The sequence below is a fragment of the Scyliorhinus canicula genome, chromosome 27 (genome assembly GCF_902713615.1).
Source record: "Scyliorhinus canicula chromosome 27, sScyCan1.1, whole genome shotgun sequence".
In the NCBI taxonomy this organism is placed as follows: Eukaryota; Metazoa; Chordata; class Chondrichthyes; order Carcharhiniformes; family Scyliorhinidae; genus Scyliorhinus; species Scyliorhinus canicula.
The window spans coordinates 18,048,380-18,057,118 of NC_052172.1; positions in this window are offsets into that span (position 1 = coordinate 18,048,380).

Here is an 8,739-nt window from a genome sequence, read left to right on the forward strand (position 1 = left end):
GTGTAACCAGAACTGGGGTTCATTGTGGTGCACCACACAATCAAATTGCCGGCTAACTCTTACTGCTTCGCTTCAGATTTTTTTTTAATTTAATTTTTTTCCATAATTTTAAGGGGCAATTTAGCGTGGCCAACCCACCTACCCTGCACATCGTTTTGGGTTTGTGGGGGTGAGACCCACGCAGACACGGGAAGAATGTATAAACTCCACACGGACAGTGACTCGGGGCCGGGATCGAACCGGGGCCCTCGGCACCGTGAGGCAGTGAGGCACCAGAGAGCATCATTCTAGAGCCTGTTAAATTGAGATTAGGGGAAGGTTGGAGCGGACGTATCAATGCAGATCCTCAATGAAGAAGCTTCTTTCTGCCTGCACTTGGCCAAGGTTTATTCATTTCCAGGATGTGGGCGGCGCTGGCTAGGCCCAGCATTTGTTGGCCGTCCCTAATTGCCCTGGAGAAGGTGGTGGGTGAGCCGCCTTCTTGAACCGCTGCAGTCCGTGTGGGGTAGGTACACCCACTGTGCTGTTAGGGAGGGAGTTCCAGGATTTTGCCCCAGCGACAGTGAAGGAACGGCCGATATATCTCCAAGTCAGGGTGGTGAGTGACACGGCGGAGAGCTTGCAGGTCGTCGGCTCTGCTGCCTTTGTTCTTCTCCGTAGCAGAGGTCAAGGGTTTGGAAATTGCTGTCAAAGGAGCCCTTGGTGCGTTGCTGCGTGGCATCTTGTAGATGGTACACACGGCTGCCACTGTGCATCAGTGATGGAGGGAGTGAATGTTTATGGAAGGGGGAGCAATCAAGCGGGGCTGCTTTGTCCTGGATGGTGTCGAGCTTCTTGAGTGTTGTTGGAGCTGCACTCATCCAAGCAAGTGTAGAGTATTCCATCACACTCCTGACTTGTGCCTCGTAGATGGTGGACAGGCTTTGGGAGGAGGTTATTCCCTCTGCAGGCAGGAGTCCCCACAGGGTGACCGCATTTACATCATTCCTCTGCAATCGTCAGTCTCAACTCAGCATATACGCAATTGCAATGCTCCACCAGCAGGGGGAACACATGGCTCACTTTGAGCAGCCAAGCCAACCTAGAATACTTCTAATATTTTTTAAAAATAGAGTATCCAAGTCATTTTTCCCATTAAGCGTGGCCAATCCACCTACCCTGCACATCTTAGAGTTGTGGGGGTGAGACCCACGCAGACAACATGCAAACTCCACATGGACAGTGACCTGGGGCTGGGATTGAACTTGGGACCTCGGCGCCGTGAGGCAGCAGTGCTAACCCACTGCGCCACCGTGCTGCCTAAATACTTCTAATTTTTCTGCTCCCTCACGTAAAGCGAGACTTGCATTTATATAGCGCCTTTCAGGACCTCACAATATACTGAAGTGCTAATTAGCCAATTTAATACTTTTTGAAGTGCAGTCACTGTTGTAATGTAGGAAACATAGCAGCCAATCTATGCACAGCAAGATCCCACAAGCAGCGATGTGATCATTTTATAGAAAAAGGTTCCAGCACAGAATGAGGCCATTCGGCCCATTTTGTCCATGCCAGCCCGAGGACACCCAAGGACTTTTCTTATTATAAATTTAGCGTACCCAATTCATTTTTTCCAATTAAGGGGCAATTTAGCGTGGCCAATCCACCCACCCTGCACATCTTTGGGCTGTGGGGGCGAGACCCACGCAGACACGGGGAGAATGTGCAAACTCCACACGGTCACTGACCCGGGGCCGGGATCGAACCCGGGTCCACGGCGCCGTGAGGCGGCAGTGCTAACCACTGTGCTGCCGTGCCGCCCTTTTTTGGTGTTGGTTAACAGAGCGATTGCAATCCAGGAGAAATCCTTTCATATCTACCTAAACAAACCACAACTCAGTTTCAGATCCCATTTAAAAGCAGCATGTCTGGCAGTGCGGCACTCCCTCAGCACGCAATCTCCTTGGATAAGAAAAACCCCAGGTCCCGATCGAAAGCAGTCTAGGAAATCACAAAGACCGGGATTTATCTGCTCACCCACTGACCTTCTATAGGACCACTCAGAACTGGTTGCACTCAATTGTCAGCCTAGATTTTGTACTGGAATCCCAGGGCTGGGCCTAAACCCCAACCTTCCCCGTCAGGGATCAAAGCCTCCGCTGGTATCGTGGGTGCCTTCGAGAGGCAAGTCAACCAGTTCTGAGTGGTCCTATAGAAGGTCAGTGGGTGAGCAGATAAATCCCGGTCTTTGTGATTTCCTAGACTGCTTTCGATCGGGACCTGGGGGTTTTCTTATCCAAGGAGATTACGTGGCTGCGGTAGGAGGCAGGGTTTGAAAGTGTTGACACGCAAGGCTGCAGCCAGCATGAGGTGACACTTGATGGAGTGGCAGATCTTTTTCCTGTATGTAAATGATGCCTGATCAGAGTCGAGCTTTTCACACAGGTCTCAGAGAGCCTTGCATTGATATACCACTTGTCATGACCACCAGGCACCTCAAAGCATTTACAAACAACGTAGTCAGCCCATGCTTGCAAAACCCTGGTGGACGTGAGATGTGACCACGATTGGGCAGCACTTGGGCTGAACAATCCCAAGTGTGCTATCAACCTACTTAAAACAATCAGCCAAGTTTGTAACTTACGTGGCTTATTTACGCTTGCTAGAGAGGACATTTGTTCATATAGTAATCTTTATTATTGTCACAAGTAGGCTTACATTAACATTGCAATGAATAGGGCAGCACGGTGGTGCAGTGGATTAGCACTGCTGCCTCACGCCGCCGAGGTCCCAGGTTTCGTTCCCGCCTCTGGGTCACTGTCCGTATGGAGTTTGCACATTCTCCCCGTGTCTGTGTGGGTTTCGCCCCCACAATCCAAAAAGATGTGCAGGGTAGGAGGGTTGGCCAGGCTAAATTGCCCCATAATTGGAAAAAATGAATTGGGTAGTCTAAATTTAGAAAAAAAAAACATTGCAATGAAGTTGTTTGTTATGAAACGCCTAGTTGCCACATTCCAGAGCCTGAGGGAGAATTCAGAATGTCCAATTCATCTGACAAGCACGTCTTTCAGGACTTCTGGGAGGAAACCAGAGCACCCGGAGAAAACCTACGCAGACACGGGGAGAACGTGCAGACTCCAGACAGACAGTCACCCAAACCGGGAATTGAACCCGGGACCCCGGCGTTGTGAAGCCACAGTGCTAACCACTGTGCTACCCTGCCACCCATATGCCCATTCTCTGCAAAGAAAGGAAATCTGCTCAAGACCTGCACCTATTTTGAATTACCTGGGAGCTTTGTTATAGAATGATAGCATCCCTACAGATCAGAAGGAGGCCATTCGCCCCATTAAGACTGCACTAACCCTCTGAAAGAGGACCCTACCTAGACCCAATCCCCCACCCTATCCCCGTAACTTCACCAAGGGGCAATTCAGCAATTCAGCGTGGTCGATCCGCACGGGGCACCCGGAGGAAACCCACGCAGACACGGGGAGAATGTGCAGACTCCACACGGACGGTCACCCGAGGTCGGAATCGAACCTGGGTCCCTGGTGCTGTGAGGCAGAAGTGCTAACCACTGCTCCGCCGTGCCGCCCGTTGCTACCTCCGCCACAATGCCTCAGCCAATCAGAGTAGACCTTCCCACCAATCAGCCCTCTTTTCCCTTGTAGCAACAAATGGTTGCAACCGTTGAAATTTGACATTTTTGTGTTTGTTCTGATGAGTGTGCGATGAAAAACTTCGACAACGTGGCGTGTGTATTCTACCCGTCGGCCGCGCACACCCGGGGCGCCCGGGATTGGGCGTGAAAGTTGTCCCGCCCTCGAGCGGCCCTGGAAGGCGGTTTCAGGCTGGCTGTCCAATGAACGGCTCTCTGAGAGATTGAGAGCTGCCAGGGAGAGGGCGGGCGCGGAGGAAAGAGAGGGCTGCGGGGTTGGCACTTGTAACATTCTCTCTCAGCGGTACAGCCACGGCGGAGCTGCGTCAGGGAGCTGCTGACCTGTGAGAAACGATGTTTCAGCCGTAGTCAAGCTCTGCGCTACCCGTGTGAGTGCTTTGCGGAGGCCTCCTGGCCCAGTGAGCTTGCCGACCCCACCTCAGAGCCGGAAGCTGCCGGTTCGAGTCTCACCCCCTCCAGGACGTGACGGCGAAGGGAGGTGCGTTCGTAATGCGGGCAAACGGGTCGGTGTCAACCTGCAAACCCTTCCCAACACTCGCCAATGGCTGGCAGGAGCGGGAGGGATTCTTTTTTTTAAAATTTAGATTACCCAATTATTTTTTCCAATTAAGGGGCAATTTAGCGTGGCCAATCCACTTACTCTGCACATCTTTGGGTTGTGGGGGCGAAACCCACGCAGACACGGGGAGAATGTGCAAACTCCACACAGACAGTGACCCAGAGCCGGGATTCGAACCTGGGACCTCAGCGCCGTGAGGCGGTTGTGCTAACCACTAGGCCACCGTGCTGCCCTCTCGGGAGGGATTCTTGATCAGCCACGCTTGATGTGGAGTGGCGCACCCTCGTGCTATCGCCCTCCGGTGACAGACTAGCGACCTGTTCCGGGAATTAATAATGACAACTACTAACTATGGAAACAGACGAAAGTGTGCCTTAGCGCATCACCATGTGCGGGAAGTGAATGGGAAGTGGATACTTCTGAAGTGTAATAATCATTGTTGCAACGGAAGGAATGCAGGGCTCCATTTGCGCACAGCAAGTTCTCGCTAGCAACGATGTCACAATATCCAGTTGATCTGCGTGTGTGTGTGTGTGTGTGCGCGATGTTGACTGAGGGATTCCACCCCTCACAATAGGTCGCTGGAGAGACCAGGCAGGACCCCGGTTTGATCTCTCTGCCGGACCTCCTGCCGCGCTGCACTGCACTCTCCGCCTCGACTTTAGTGTTCCAGTCCCGGAGGGGGGACCCGAAGACGAAACTGAAACTCGGTGACTCAGAGGCGAGAGTGCACTGCCCCAGCCACACCAGGAATGCAGAATGTTATTCATCTATTCTAAATATAAACCACCTGACCACATTCCTGCTGGCGGAGTCCTGAGTCATTCCTCGCGCAAGATGAAACTGATTTCACTATTTACATATTTTCTGAGTGAGGTGGCCCCCCCTCAGGGAGTACACAGGGAACACCAGCTCTGATGCTGGAGGTGCTTGGGCATGCCCAAGACAAAGGCCAGAGGGAGGGAATCCCTGGCCTCCTGCTGAATTATCCATCGATCTAGGAGGGCTGGCACTGTGCGAACGAGCAGAAACGGAATCAGACTGGATTCCCGCTCCAGTGTGTGTGCGACGTCTCACTATTTTTCACAATTAGGGGATCGCTCCCAAGGCCAACATTTCCGTCCCCATTTGCCCTGAAGAAGGCGGTGATCAGCCTTCGAACAATAGCGGGACAAGAGGGGGGGTCATTCGGGCCCATGAGTCTGATTCGCAGCGCTGTGAGGAGGGGGCATTCTACATGTTTGACCGAGCCCAGTGACGATGAAGGAACGGCCAATATATCGCCGGGCCGGGGTGGCGAGGGCATGTGACTCGGAGGGGAGCTTACATACATACATACATAGAACATAGAAAATACAGCACAGAACAGGCCCTTCGGCCCACGATGTTGTGCCGAACCTTTGTCCTAGATTAATCATAGAATTAACAGTGCAGAAGGAGGCCATTCAGCCCATCGAGTCTGCACCGGCTCTTGGAAAGAGCACCCTACCCAAGGTCAACACCTCCACCCTATCCCCATAACCCAGTAACCCCACCCAACACTAAGGGCAATTTTGGACACTAAGGGCAATTTATCACGGCCAATCCACCTAACCTGCACATCTTTGGACTGTGGGAGGAAACCGGAGCACCCGGAGGAAACCCACGCAGACAGGGGGAGGATATGCAGACTCCGCACAGACAGTGACCCAAGCCGGAATTGAACCTGGGACCCTGGAGCTGTGAAGCAATTGTGCTAACCACTGTGCTACCGTGCTGCCCTTAAGAACAAATTAATCTACACTCCATTATTGTACCGTAATCCATGCACCTATCCAATAGCCGCTTGAAGGTCCCTAATGTTTCCGACTCAACTACTTCCACAGACAGTGCATTCCATGCCCCCACTACTCTCTGGGTAAAGAACGGGTACATGAGCAAGGAGCAGGCGGAGGCCATTCGGCCCCCAAGCCTGCTCCGCCATTTAATAAACTCATGGCTGAACCGATAGTAACTTCAAATCTGCATCCCCCCCACTTCCCCGTAACCTATCACCCCATTATTTACCAAGGGCGTGATCGGACGGTCACACTGCGTCTGAAAAACAGCTCGCCGTGGCGCAGAATAGAAGCCAGGAGACCCTCACTCCCAGGATCTACCCGGCCCGCAATGTGAAGGCTGCCCATTGTGAGCAGGATTACTTTTTAGCAAATCTTTTAATTTTTAATAATCTTTATTAGTGTCACAAGTAGGCTTACATTAAGACTGCAATGAAGTTACTGTGAAAAGCCCCTAGTCGCCACACTCCGGCGCCTGTTTGGGTACACAGAGAGAGAATTCAGAATGTCCAATTCACCTAACAAGCACGTCTTTCGGGACTTGTGGGAGGAATCCGGAGCACATTAGATAGAGCGAGACAGCTAGTCTCACTTTTTAAAAATAAATTTAGAGTACCCAATTCATTATTTTCAATTAAGCGGCAATTTCACGTGGTCAATCCACCTACTCTGTGCAGCATGCTAGCACAGTGAATAGCACTGTTGTTTCACAGCTCCAGGGTCCCAGGTTCGATTCCCGGCTTGGGTCGCTGTCTGTGCGGAGTCTGCACGTTCTCCTCGTGGGTTTCCTCCGGGTGCGCCGGTGACAATAAAGATTATTATTATTATCTTTGTGTTGTGGGGGTGAGACCCACGCGAACACGGGGAGAATGTGCAAACTCCACACGGACAGTGACCCAGAGCTGGGATCGAACCTGGGACCTCGGCGCCGTGAGGCAGCAGCGCTAACCCACAGGTTCTGCCACCCACTCTCTCTCTCTCCCTCACTCTCTCCACAGATGACGCCTGATCTGCTTGGATTTTCCTTTTTTTGTTTGTGCGTATTTCAGATTTCCAGAATCTGCACTTAATTTGTTTTTGTTGACGTGGAATGTGTTTTCCTGGGGGAGAGAGAGAGAGACAGATAGAGAGAAAGAGTTGCTTCTCTTTTTAACCTCACCCCCCCCCCAAAAAAAAGAGGAAATCGAAAGAAGGAATCAAAGATTGTTAAAAAAGCCTTTCAATTTCCCCTCATTATATATGTGTGTATACATATTTCCAAAACCTCATTTAGATCACCCCCATAGCCTTCTCTTTTCAACTCAACCACACGGATAGAATTCCCACCAATTCTAAATATTCAGGGGCGGGGAGGGCGTCTATTTTAAGTTGAGGCAGGGGGCTTCTGTTTAAGTTGAGAGTGGGAGGGGGGGGTCTGTTTTGAGTTGTGGGAGGGGCTTCTGTTTTAAGTTGAGGGAGGGGGTCTGTTTTATGTTGAGGGAGGGGGTCTGTTTTATGTTGAGGGAGGGGACGTCTGTTTGAAATTGAGGGAGGGAGTCTGTTTTATGTTGAGAGAGGGAGGGGGCATCTGTTTTAAGTTGAGGGAGGGGGCGTCTTTGTTGACTGAGGATGGTCTGTTTTAAGTTGGGGAGGGGGTCTGTTTTAAGTTGAGGGAGGTGGCGTCTGTTTAAGTTGAGGGAGGAGGTCTGTTTTAAGTTGAGGGAGGGGTTCCATTTTAAGTTGAGGGAGGGGTTCCGTTTTATGGTGAGAGAGGGAGGGGATGTCTGTTTTAAGTTGAGGGAGGGGTTCCGTTTTATGGTGAGAGAGGGAGGGGGTCTGTTTTAAGTTGAGGGAGGGGTTCCGTTTTATGGTGAGAGAGGGAGGGGGTCTGTTTTAAGTTGAGGGAGGGGATGTCTGTTTTAAGTTAAGGGAGGGGTTCCGTTTTATGGTGAGAGAGGGAGGGGGTCTGTTTTACATTGAGGGAGGGGATGTCTGTTTTAAGTTAAGGGAGGGGTTTTGTTTTAAGTTGAGGGAGGGGTTCTGTTTTACGTTGAGGGAGGGGATGTCTGTTTTAAGTTAAGAGAGGGGTTTTGTTTTAAGTTGAGGCAGGGGGGTCTGTTTTAAGTTGAGGGAGGGGGCGTCCGTTTTAAGTTGAGGGATGGGGTCTGTTTTAAGTTGAGGATGTGCCGTCTGTTTTAAGTTGAGGGAGGTGCCGTCTGTTTTAAGTTGAGGGAGGGGGCGTCTGTTTTGAGGGAAGGGGTCTGTTTTATGGTGAGAGAGGGAGAGGGTCTGTTTTAAGCTGAGGGAGGGGGGCGTCGATTTTATGTTGAGAGAGGGAGGGGGGGTCTGTTTTAAGTTGAGGTAAGGGGTCTGTTTTAAGTTGAGAGAGTGAGGGGGTATCTGTTTTAAGTTGAGGGAGTGGGCGTCTGTTTGAAGTTGAGGGAGGGGGTCTGTTTTAAGGTGCGAGAGGGAGGGAGTTGGTTTTAAGTTGAGGGAGGGGGTCTGTTTTAAGTTGAAGGAGGGGGTCTTCTATTTTAAATTGAGGGAGGGAGTCTATTTTATATTGAGGGAGGGGGTCTGTTTTGAGTTGAGGGAGGGGGTCTGTTTTAAGTTGAGGGAGGGGGTCTTCTATTTTAAATTGAGGGAGGGGGTCTGTTTTAAGTTAGAGAGGGGCTGTCTGTTTTAAGTTGAGGGGGGGTCTGTTATTTAAAAAAAATTTAGAA